The sequence below is a fragment of the Eschscholzia californica genome, unplaced genomic scaffold, assembly GCF_041429995.1.
Source record: "Eschscholzia californica isolate CP2 unplaced genomic scaffold, dmEscCali1.0.p SCAF_6, whole genome shotgun sequence".
In the NCBI taxonomy this organism is placed as follows: domain Eukaryota; kingdom Viridiplantae; phylum Streptophyta; class Magnoliopsida; order Ranunculales; family Papaveraceae; genus Eschscholzia; species Eschscholzia californica.
The window spans coordinates 6217429-6230419 of record NW_028238483.1 but is presented as its reverse complement, the minus strand read 5'-3'; positions in this window follow the sequence as shown (position 1 = coordinate 6230419).

The following is a 12991-nucleotide window of genomic DNA, read 5'->3' as shown; positions in this document are numbered from 1 at the left end:
TAATAACTTAACAAAAGCATGAAATATCTAATTATAACGCATGAATGATGAAAAGATCATAGAATCAATATGAAATGACAACTAATAAACATTGAAGCTCAATAGAACGATTTACTAATTAATAACATATCTTGAAATAAGCCCAAGTATGGGTTTCCTCTACACCCTAAATACAAGATTAGCTACTCATTAAATTTAGAGACATATACATGATAAAGCAAAATACATGGAAATAAATAAGATAAAGAAAAGAAGTCACCCAAATCCTTGCTCCAATTGATTTCCAAGTATGGTCCAAGTTATGCTCCAAATCCAAATAATAGCACTTTAGTTGATGATAGAAGAAGAAGAGATTTAGACAAGAAGTTATGGAGAAATTAGAAGTTTAGATGAAGAAATTAGAAGTAGAAAGAAATTGTAGAGAAGAGGTGAAGAAATTAGAAAAGAAGAGCGAGATTGGAAAGGAAGATAAGAAGAGAAATTGGAAAGAAATTATGGTGGAATGGGTAGTAAAAGAAAAGAATGGAGGTTAGGGTTTTTAGTTTAGAAGATGTAGAGAGAAAGGGAGGCTAAAAGAGGAGTAGAGAAAGATGGATATAGAATGAGAATGAGAGGGTTGTTCAAGTCTAGAGCTTAATGGAGGAGAAAGAGATTTACTTACAGATGGGGTTAGGGTTTTTATTGCGTTAAATGGTAAAAAGTGGGAGAATATGGGGATATTTGTGGGATTATATGGTTTAAAATATAAAACCCCTAAAATAAGGGAGTACCCAGACGGCTAGGGTTTGTCTCACTTTCAAAAAGAGAGAAAGAGGTGGACACTTGTCGCATGAGAAGAGAGTGAAAGCAATCTGGCCGTTAGGTTTGGAAGTTCGGACACTTAGGTGCTTCTCGACTAATGAGTTAATGTGAAGCAGCAATCAACAACCATTGGATGGAGAGCGCACGGAACTGGACGGTCAGTAGAAATACACGTTATCGGGACTACCTTAATAAGCAGCTTCGGGTAACACGGAACAGGAATAAAGGAGACGCACGCCGGCCGCACGATCTTGAAAACACAGAACGACTATGATTAAAACGTGGGATTGGGACCACCGAACTAAGCTGGGACGTGTTGTACAGGATCATGCACTCAGGGTTCATTTCAATGCTTAGCGCAAGTGCGGGATTTGGATACGCCGGCCTCCACAACGCGCCACGTTTCTTCTTTTATACCGCGCGCCAGAACCATGCCCGACGTTATCCCGATAGTCAACTTTGTTTGACTTAACCTTTGACTTTGCATAATTTCCTCGTCCAGACTTCGAATTGACTTCAATTATCTCCTACGGGCTCGTCTCGGACTCTGCTTTTCATCCATGCACTGACCTTGACCAAATTATCAGAATGTCCTTGACTCCAAATGACCAAAATACCCTTCATGCATTGTTTTCTCATTTTTTTTTTTTTACCGTTTTTACACTTAACTCTGCAAAAGACACCTAATCAAGAAGATGAAGCGCAACGTACCACTGCAATAGATGTAGAGAACAAGAAGATTTCTTGTGCAAGAACTATTAGTTGAACAGTATAGATGACGAACTCTATAATCTATATTCGGTTATAGAAACGTCTACATAACTGTGAGACACTCTAATTAATAAATACAAAATTGAGAAGGCGGGTGTCAAAAACTTTGTCGTAGGATGATTCTTAGGCTACAAGATGATTGATTCAAAACCAATAATGTCCCAAGTCTAAGGGTTGCAGAATCTCCTGCAAGAACTACAAGCAAAGAATATAATAACTAATGAAGCTTCCCAAGTCCGAGCTTTGACCGAAAACTTACCCACGGGTGGAAAGACTTCAAAAATTATCTCCGCCACAAGAATAAGGATATGAGTCTTGAAGAACTCATCCTTAAGCTTCGAATTGAAGAAGACAGTCACATTGCCGAGCAGAAATCTAAAAAGCTCTCTAATGTGAATGTCGTAGATACCGGTCCAAGTAAAAATTCGAAGCGTAAGCATCCGTCTAAGAACGGAGGAAAGCCGGAGAAAAGGAACAAGTTCGACAACCAATGATACAACTGTGGAAAACGGGGCCATCTAGCTAAAGATTGCCGCTCCAAAACCGGCAAACGACATAAAAATGCGAATGACCAAGCCTCGCTAGTAAAAGACACTGAAAACAGAATCTATATGCTATGATTACGTACTAAAGTCAAAGAAGTGTATGAGAAACTTCAGAATATGAACCTATGTGCAGTCTGTGCAGTGGTATCTGAAGTTAGCATGGTTAACAACCAGAGAGAGTGGTGGGTCGACACCGGAGCAACTCGTCACATCTGTGGTAACAAAACCTCTTCCATTCCTATAAGGAACTTGCCGAAAGAGAGACCCTGTTCATGGGAAATGACTCAACCACTAAGGTCAAAGGAAAGGGGAAGATCATACAAAAATTCACTCCAAGAAAGTGATGCACCCGAAAAGGTTGCACAGCCAAGCGGAGGTATCAAGTAGTAATCCGGTAAAGCCAGGATCGATCCAAGGATAGGAAGGTAGTTTGGATATCGAAGGGTCTTATCCCTCAGTCTAGATATTAAAAGCTAACTTAGACTAAAAAGAAAAGAACAATGGTAAATGGGGGGTTTTAGTATGAATAAGTAATAAGAGAAGAAAACAAGTAAAGCTAACTAGATAATCTAATGTAAATGGGCGAGAGAGATTCGAGAGAAGTGTCAGAGGAACAAGAGTCGGGAGACGGTAAGACTCGATTCGGGCAACAAATAAGCGAGAGAGGTGTCGAAGTCCGGGAATCCATAATGATAAACCTACGACTACGTATGATCCAATCTAATGTGTCGAAGTATAATCGATGTTCGACTCCTAATTCGGTTAATCCCGAGTCATCGAAAGTGTCGTCTAGTCGCCTAACTATGTGAAGTGCATGACAAGACACATGAAATTATGACTTAGACTACGATCGATATCGAATACTTCGTTTCGTCTATTAACTATGCGAAGTGATTAACAAGACACATGAAAATACGATCGAAACGATAATCGAAAAAAAAAAAACATCAATTTGTAATCAAAACATCAAATCATGTTAAACATAATCACGAATTCATCACATTTCATCTCATATAATCGACATACTAAAGTTAGCTAAACATGGTGATTGAATAAGAAATGGAAGGAAAATGATGAGAGAATCCCCCTTTTTCGATGTGGTTCGAGGCTAAGATCGTCGGAAAATATAAGTTTTTAGTTGCAGCCGATCTCCCCTTAGCAATTTTTTGGGTTCCCCATAGCGACCACCATCATCTTCTCCATTTTTACTCAAACTCCATTAAAGCTAACCCTAGCTTTCTCTCTCTAGCAATTTCTAACCCAAAATCAAATCAAACCATATGGAAAGTTAGCCAAGGACATGAGGAGTAAAAGCCCTAAGGTTTCCGGCCAAGAAAGTGGCCGAAACACCATAACAAATCCGGCCAAAGAAGCTTCAAGATCCGGCCGAAATCATGGAGTTCCCGGCCAAAGTAGCTAATCCGAGCCGCAACCGCACATCCCATGCAAGGTTCGTGCTTCCCTTGCTCCCTTGCGCGTCCCTGAGCAGCATCTCTAGTAAACCCGAGCTGCTGCAAGCTTTTTGCTGTTCCGGGCAGAACAGCTGCAACTGCGGCCTTCCCGAGCTGCTGCCGTGCAGCCCGAGCTGCTGCCGGCCAAGGCTAGGTCGACCTTGAGCTTGGTCAGCCTTGCTTTGGCCGGCACTCCTCCTTCTTGCTCTCTTTTTCTCTCTAGCTCTTTCCAAAACCCTAAAGGTTCAAGAACAATAAACCCTAGAAACTTCAAGCCCTAGCCTCCTTCTCTCTCCTCCTTCTTGGTTGCTTAGTTGATGAATGAAGAAGAAGATGAATAGTAACCTAACTTGATTCAAACCTAGACTTAGTCAACTTGACTAAGTCTTTAGACTACTTTGACTTGGGCCCAAAAGTGGGTGCTCATAAAATCTCTTCACCTTCCTTCTTCTTTGGGTATTCTTGAACTTGGGCTTAGATGTTGGGCTTTGAATTAAAGACCAAGGGAGTGCCTTAATCTAGCCTCTACAATTACAACCAAAGGGGGGTGCCTTAATGGAAAGACCTTGGCTTCTATCTTTCACAACTTTCTCGTCCGAACTCGGAATTGACTTCCGTCTTCACCGTTGGACTCGCCATTGCCTCCACTTGTATTTTGATTTGTTTGAAGTCTTTTTCTCTCGTTTTCGACACATGAAATGATAGTGAGAATTCGTTCCCTTTATTCCGATTTACATGTTTAACTCCAAAATAGGTACCTAACATTAAAAACACATAAAATATTATTTATAATACTCAAAACGAACTAAATAGGCTTAGTTAGGCTCTCCAAATGTGACATTTTCGTGTCACATCAGAAAGGAAGTGAGTTTGAATGATGTACTCCATGCTCTAGACATCCAAAAGAATTTGGTTTATGGTTCTCTTCTAAGCTAGAACGGGTTCAAACTAGTCTTTGAGTCAAATAACTTTGTCATGTCTAAGAATGGGATGTATGTTGGGAAGGATACTTATGTGGGGCGTTATTTAAACTAAATGTCACCTCTGTAACGCCAAAGGCGTCTATTATTACTAATAAAACTAATAATTATGTTTATGTTGTTGAGCCCTCTAATACTTGACATGAAAGACTAGGACATGTGAATAATAGGTCATTAAAGAAATTAATGACCTTGGAGTTAATTGCGAAATTCAAAATTGACTCAAGACGAGCATGTCAAACATGTGTAGAGTAAAAAATGACTAAGGCGTCGTTCAAATCAATAGAACGAGACACAAAACCTCTAGACTTAATGCAAAACGATCTTTGTGACTTAAAGATGGTTCAAATCAGGGGTGGTAAAAAATACTTCATCACCTTTATCGATGACTCCACTCGGTTTTGTTATGTTTACTTACTAAGGAGTAGGATGAAGCAATCGAAAAGTTCGAGTTTTGTAAAACCAGAGTTGAAACTCAACTTAATAAAAAGATTAAGGCTTTGAGAAGTGATCGAGGAGGAGAGCATGAATCTCATTTTGTCGAGATATGTGTCAAGAATGGCATAGTTCATCAAACAACAACTCCTTATACACCTCAACAAAATGGTGTAGCAGAGTGGAAAAGCAGAACGTTAATAGAAATGATGAACACTCTATTAATTAGTTCTGGTTTACCTCAAAACTTGTGGGGGGGAGGGGGGCAATACTATCGGCTAGTCACTTATTAAATAAGTTACCCCATCATATGGACTATGGAAAGGAGGATGCCATCCTTTAAATACACGAAAGATTAGGGGTGCCTAGCGAAGGTATTAGTTTCTCCTCCTAAACGGGTAAAGATAGGAACTATGACTGTGGGTTGTGTATACATAGGGCCTGCAATAAATAGGGGCGCCTATAGATTTTTAGTACATAAGCCTGAAATAGAAAAATGTACACGTAAATACCATTCTGGAATCGAGATATGCTAAGTTCTTTGAACACATTTTTCCTTTCAAACAAAATTGAGAAGTATCATATGAAAGTAAAATACGTGTAAGAGATGAGGAGGAGTAAAATACAGAAACATCTAAAGGAGATGATATGAAAACCGAGGAAACAACACTTGAACCTCGAAGAGGCAAAAGGATAAGGATAGCTAAGAATTTTTGGTCCTGATTTTCTAACCTATATGGTAGAAAATGAACCTCAGACTTTCACTAAACAATGGCTACTCCAGAAGCTCCATTCTGGAAAGAAGCTGTCAATGGTGAAATAGAACCCATCATGCAAAATCACACATGGGAGCTAGTAGACCTCCCACCGGGTTGTAAGCCTCTAGACTGCAAATGAATTTTCAAAAAGAAATTGAAAACAGATGGATCTATAGACAAGTATAAAGCGAGACTTGTCGAAAAGGGATTCATACAAAAAGAAGGGTTAGATTATTTTGACACCTATTCTCCAGTTAGTCGAATCACCTTAATAAGAGTGTTAGCTATAACATCCTTATATAATCTGCAGATTCACCAGATGGATGTGAAAATCGTTTTCTTAAACGGACAACTCGAAGAAAAAATTGAAAACAGATGGATGTGAGAACCGCTCTAAAGCAGCGACACTTAAAGTTTGATAACACATTAATATCAAACAGATTCAAGATCAACGAATGTGATAAATGTGTCTATGCAAAACCCACTGCTAAAGGATATTTTATTTTATGTTTGTATGTGGATGACATGCTAATTATGGGAAATAACTTAGATGTCATTAATACAACTAAAAAGATGCTTTCGAAAACTTTCGACATGAAATATTTGGAGAAAGTAGAGGTCATTCTTGGAATTAAGGTTACCAAAACAGCTGAAGGGATAAGTTAATCCCAAACGCATTACATTGAGAAGATCTTAGAGAAATTCAACAAAGATGACCTAAAAGTGGCGAATACTCTGATAGATACAAGTATTCACTTAATGAAGAAAACAGGTAAAGGAGTAAGACAATTAGAGTACTCCCGGATTATCCGAAGTCTGGTGCACCTAATGAACTGTACTCCACCAGACATAGCCTACTCAGTTAATAATCTAAGTAGATTTACGAGTAACTCGAATAACACACATTGGAACGCCATAACGAGAGTGTTACGGTATCTAAGGAAGACGAAGGAGACAGACTCCATTATACCACATATCCCGCACTATTAGAGGGATATGCAGATGCAAATTGGATATATGATACCGATGGCACTAAGTCTACCAGTGGATATGTGTTTACACTAGGAGGGGCTGCCATATCTTGGAAATCTTCGAAGCAAACGTGCATTGCTCGATCGGTGATGGACTCTGAATTCATTGCTCTAGATAAAGTAGGGGAAGAGGCAGAATGGCTGCGACAATTCCTTGAAGATACTCCAATATGGGCAAATTCGGTGTTTGTAATCAGTATTCACTGCGATAGCCAAGCAGCGATTGCACAGGCACATAGCAAGACGTACAACAGTAAGTCTCGACACATTCGTCGAACATATAATACCGTGAAACAAATTCTCTCTAAAGGGGTCACAACTATAAACTATGTAAGATCCAAAGATAACCTAGCAAATCCATTTACAAAAGGGTTATCTAGGAGTTAGCAGTTCCATCATCAAGGGGAATGGGGCTAATTCCTAAAGTAAATGAGTAAAGGCATGATAAAAACCTACTTAGATGACTGGAGATCCCACGATCTAGGTTCAATGGGCAGCTGAAGCTATATTTTGACTCGATAGTAACACTGTGAGAGATTTTTATCCCTGACCCATTCCTCGGATGAATCAGTGTTGCCTGTATTGAGAGGTTAAGCGTAAAGCTTTAAATAAATCTGAAAAATTAGAACTTGATTCTAACGTGAGGTATAATAGGATACCTTATTACGGATAGCCTTATATGTGTGTGAACTGGTGTCGGTTCTATGAGAAAGTCGTCTAGGCCAATTTCTGTAAAGCACACCAAATTGGGATTGTTCATGGCCGAAATGAACACAACAGAGAACCTAAGTAAGTAAGGGATTAGTTGTGTGATAGTTATTTTGGTTTTCAATTCCCAAGACGAAAAGTTCACTACCGTCCCTATAGACCTTGCAGTTACTCACTAAGAAAGGTTCAAAGTCAAAAGACTACCTTCTTCCGATGCAACGAAGTTACGTATATGAGCTCTGCTAGTATCAGTCTGTCAATATAGTATGTCTGCATATATCATAGTAAACCTCGAATTTTCATTCATGTGGGAAATTGTTGGTCGGAGTCAATTTTGGCTCGACCCGACTAGTCAAATTGTGGAATGAACCATTGTGTTCGTCTCGTCGAGCTCTTGAATTTAGAGCTAAGAATCACTCAAATATAATTCCGGATGAATGAGAAATTCAAGTTTAAAGTTTGGACGAAGATCAGTTAAGTTAGGGACTAAAACATCAAAATGGACAAAGTTATATCGAGGGCCATTTGAGCGAAGAGGACACGCCCAGATCTGGACGGTCCGTGTTCACTCCGCGGGATTTGAAAAGAACCAAGTGTGGCACGATTAGAAGCTCCGGGATAGAGTTGGGACGTTGCGAGACGCGTTGTATCTGCGAGATCCAACGGTGTGCGTCCTCTACGCGGTGGGTTGTGTTCGGGATACCGCTAGATCTCATCTAACGACTTTTGTTGCAGGTGTTGGGCTAACCTCGGGACTGATCCAATGGATCACGTTCTCTCAGAGATTTTTAGCAAAATCCAACGTCCCAGAAGGCAGCCGAAATTCCCAATTATTTAAGCAACTCATTTTCAGAGTTATGTCCTAAAAACCAATGGATGTGTCCCTAATTAAATGTGGATTCGATTCCTATATAAACAACTCAAATTCATCCCAAAAATCATTCAAGTCATTCTCGTCTTCTCTTCAAAAATCAGTATTCTGGTATGTGTCTGGAATATAAATCTGATTTTAGAAGTAATCTAGTATGTGTCTGGAATTCTGAAAAGAGAAGTACCGAGTGAATTTATAACATTCAATCGTCTAGAAGATCCATTCGCCTCAGTCCAAGAGCTCATATTATTTACGTAGGTTCGTTTGCTTTCAGAATATAGAAGTATCATCTTAAATTCTGAAAGGATAGTTGTTGTATCCCGAAGGCATACACCCTAACTGTTGGTACTGTTACGGTGGTGTAAATTTTCTTAAGGAAAGAGAATTTATTCTCGCATCGACTCAAGTAATTTTAGTCTAACTCGGTTAATCTGAAAGAAGGAATATTGATTAATCATTATTCGCTTATTGTTTATCTCTCAATAGATTAGAGAAAGAAAACTTTGTCTTAATCAAGACAAGATAGAGAGAGATCGACTTATCGATTTCTAACCAGAGAAACAATAGTTTCCACATTCTAGGTCAAGAGTTCGAGAATGGACTCATACCCCTTAAAGTAGTTGACATTTCAAAGAAAAACAATATACCCACACAATATCCAGACATATTTTTATTATCTCATGGAACCGATTTTGGATCAGTTTTCATCTTCAAACTCAGAAAGATACTCGCCGTTGCGTTTGTCACGCCGAGTTTAGAATTGGAACCCTCTCCCTTTTAGGGCAAACCCGATATGATTCTATGAGATTGTATGATTGGTCGTGATGCTCAATTAGGATGATGCAGTGGTAAGGCACCATTTTTTATGGGAGCCACGTGTTCATAGCCATTAGGAGGATAGTATCTATAATTGTGTATCTTCTATCACTGACAAATCCTTTGACATCTGAAGGTTCATGCATGGAAAGTGGGTCGTTGGTTCATGCATGGATAGTATCTATAATTGTGTATCTATAATTGTGTATCAACTGTGTGCATTATGTTATCTTGGTATATCTTAGAAGTAGAGTTCAAGACGTTAGTTACTCTATATTCTGAGAGTTTAACGCTATGCAAAAAAGTTCAAGTCAAAGGACACCTTTGCTTGTGCACCATTCGAGTCCGTCTTGCTCGAAATAATTCTTTATTTTAAATATAAGTGGGAATTGTTGAAAATTATATATATCTAAAAGAATCGATAATAAAATAATTTTCAGTTTTTCACTAAGAGCACAAATATTTGTTTTAAATGTCTTTTCTCACACTTTGTTACACAAAAGAAAGTCAACAAAAAAGGGTCGTTATTAGTTATTAATGTTGTGTTAAAGACAGTATATTGTATTAAACATTTTTAATTAGTTTTAATTACAATTTATTTTTGCTATAATATCTCCCTCAATTCAATAGGCTAAAAACTATAAATTGAGATGAATGTGAAAAGAGAAGCAAGACAACATTAATGTAATCAGCTTTTCTCTCAGACTTTTTTACGCAAAAACTAATCGAGATAGAGATTTTGTGATTTGTTTTATTTTGGAAACGTCGTTGCTTGAATTTTACTTGCACAAAGGGGTAACATCCCGAATCGTCGACTCAATTCAAATAAATAACTTTTATGGGCAATGTTCAAACTTGTTAAAGAAAATGTATTTTTCACCGATGACTTGGTCAAAACAAGTTGGGAAAGTATGGTTAAAGGCAATGTGTAAACTTGAGGATGTTTATTACCCACTTTTTTTTTCCTTCTTCCTTTTTCCTTATTCTTCTTCCTTTTTCTTCTTCTTCTTCTTCTTCTTCTTCTTCTTCTTCTTCTTCTTCTTCTTCTTCTCTCTACTCTCTCTATTACTCTCTTGCGGAAGGGCTCCCCTTCACCGGAGGTCTGATTTTCCAGACTTGAAGTTTTGGAGAACTAGACTTGAAGTTATAGAGAGATATATTAGAGAGGGAAGAAGGAAAGAGGAAAGAAGATGGAGGAAGAGAGAATATTTTTTTTATTAAGGACGCCGATCAGAGAAGACCTAACGGTGTTAATTGTGCCTTTAGGTCAAACATTAGTTGGGGCATTGTCTCTTTTACAAGACATTGCTTTTAAATATTTTAGGAATTGTCTTTAACAACCTTGGGCATTGCTTATAAAACCTCCCTTTCAAAATAAGTAATTTAAATAATGACTTTTCCAACTCTTTTTTGTTATGTTGTTCTAAGTAATATTGTATATTTTATACCTTGTTTTGTTGTTAACTAAGGTGTTGTTTGTTTTTTTTCAGGTTTGACATCTGAAACTGAGTTTTAATTCAAATTTTAAATGTTTGTTTTTTTTATTTAAGACAATCTGAAAATTTGGCTAAATTTGATTTTTGCCTGAACAGGCTGAAAAAGACCCCATAAATTTCAGACTTCAAAACAAGTCTGAAAAAAAGGGTTGTTTTCCGAAAGGGCCCCTACTTTGTGACCAGCTTCACGTGTAGCCCCCTACTTTATCAAAAATACCCAGATGGCCCCCTTTTTCGTTGTTGTTAAATGTTTGTTAACTCTCTCTCTCCTCCTTCTCGTCACCTCTCTCTGCCACGTCATCTCTCGCCACCTCATCATCTTCTCTGATAAGGTTGTCGGTCGGTCAAAATTTTCGGCGACCTTCATCCTTAAGTTTTTTTTCTCTCTCTCCACCTCACCTCTCTCTTCTCTGGCGACCTTCAAACACCAAAAAAATAGAACTCCATTAATTTCGCAACAAAAAACACACAAGGAAATAAGATTATTTATCTTCTTTGTCCTCTATCTTCTGTAACTTTCGAAATCTGCCCGATCAAGAATTGAGGTTGCTACTCATATTTCGTTAGAATCATTAAATCTTAGGAGACAGTGGGCCTCACGCCGTAGCGATTTCAACACGGTATTTAAGGCGTTTTTGTTTTCAGGACAGTGCGTGCAACACGTACCTCGGTTCCCCTTCACTTCTGTTTTTGTGATCATGGTTCATCAAGTTCTGTTTTGATTATCTTTATCGGTTTTGGTCGAAAAAAAACTAATTATATGTTTGGATGAAAAAAATCATGAATGCATAGGATTCATGAATTGTATGGACTCTTAATTCTATGTTCGTGAACCCATGGGATTTTGTTTGGTCTATTTGGTAACCAAGCAAGATCCTAAAATTCATGGTTATTTAAATTTTGTTTTTCGAAAAAATTGATTTTTGGAATAACAGTTAAACAAAAGTTTTTTTTTCTCTCCCTCTCTCCACCTCACCTCTCTTCTATGGCGACCTTCATACACCAAAAAAAAAAAAAAAATAGAACTTCATTTCACAACAAAACGCACACAAGGAAATAAGATTATTTTTCTTTTTTTGCCCTCTATCTTCTGTAACTTTCCGAATCTGCCCGGTCAAGAATTGAGAGTGCTACTCATATTTCGTTAGAATCATTAAATCTTAGGAGACATTGGGCATCACGTCATAGCGATTTCAACACGGTATTTAAGGCGTTTTTGTCTTCAGGACAGTGCGTACAATGCGTACCTCAGTTCCCCTTCACTTATGTTTTTGTGATCGTGGGTTCATCAAGTTCTGTTTCGATTATCTTTGCCGGGTTTGGTCGAAAAAAACTAATTATATGTTTGGATGAAAAAAATCATGAACTCTTAATTCTATGTTCGTGAACCCATAGGATTTTGTTTGGTCTATTTGGTAACCAAGCAAAATCCTAAGATTCATGGTTATTTAAATTTTGTTTTTCGAGAATATTGATTTTTGGAAAAATAGTTAAACAAAAGTTTTTTGGAAAAAGCCGTCTTTGAAAAAAAGATTACGATTTTTTCCAATAACAACTTCCGAAATGGTATTTCTTAAATAACACCTTATGAACATTACAGTTTCTTAAAAAAAATAGTTGTTTATTGGAACATACGTTTTTTTTAATAATGGTTTTTGAAAACAACATTTTTTTTATAACAGTTTCTGAAAATAACAGTCTTTTTTATATAAAAGTTTTTGAAAATGACATTTTTTAAAAGGGGTTTCCGAAAATAACAGTTTTGAAAATAACAATTTGTAAATACCGATCTCTGACAAAAAAACCATTTGAAAAAAACGATACTCGAAAGCACTGTGAAAACGCTTATTTGGAAAAAAGATTCATAAAAAAATACATTCTTTTCAAAATAATCATTTTGTGGACAAATATGTTGTTAAGCGATATTTTGGAGTTATTTTAAGTTTGAAAGTTAGTGTAACAAAAATTTGAGCGGGGGCATGTACAAACAGAACACAAAATACACTTCGTCAACTGAGAGATAATTTACATCCCAAAATAAAAGTGCTGGTCTGGGAATAAGATCCCTGAAAGAAGTTTATGAGGCTTTAATGGTGAAACTAACATGGAGAATGTTAATTACCCCAAACGTTATCTGGGTCGGGTTACTCAAGTCAAAATATTTCAACGATGATAATTTTTGGACAACTCCAGCAAAGCAAGGCTCTTCTTCTTTGTGGATCTATTCTAAAGACAAGATCGGTTATACTCCCAAATGTAGTTTGGCAAGTGGGAGAGGGCTCAAAAATTAAGATCACCTGCAACCCCAGGATAACTAACATCAATGGA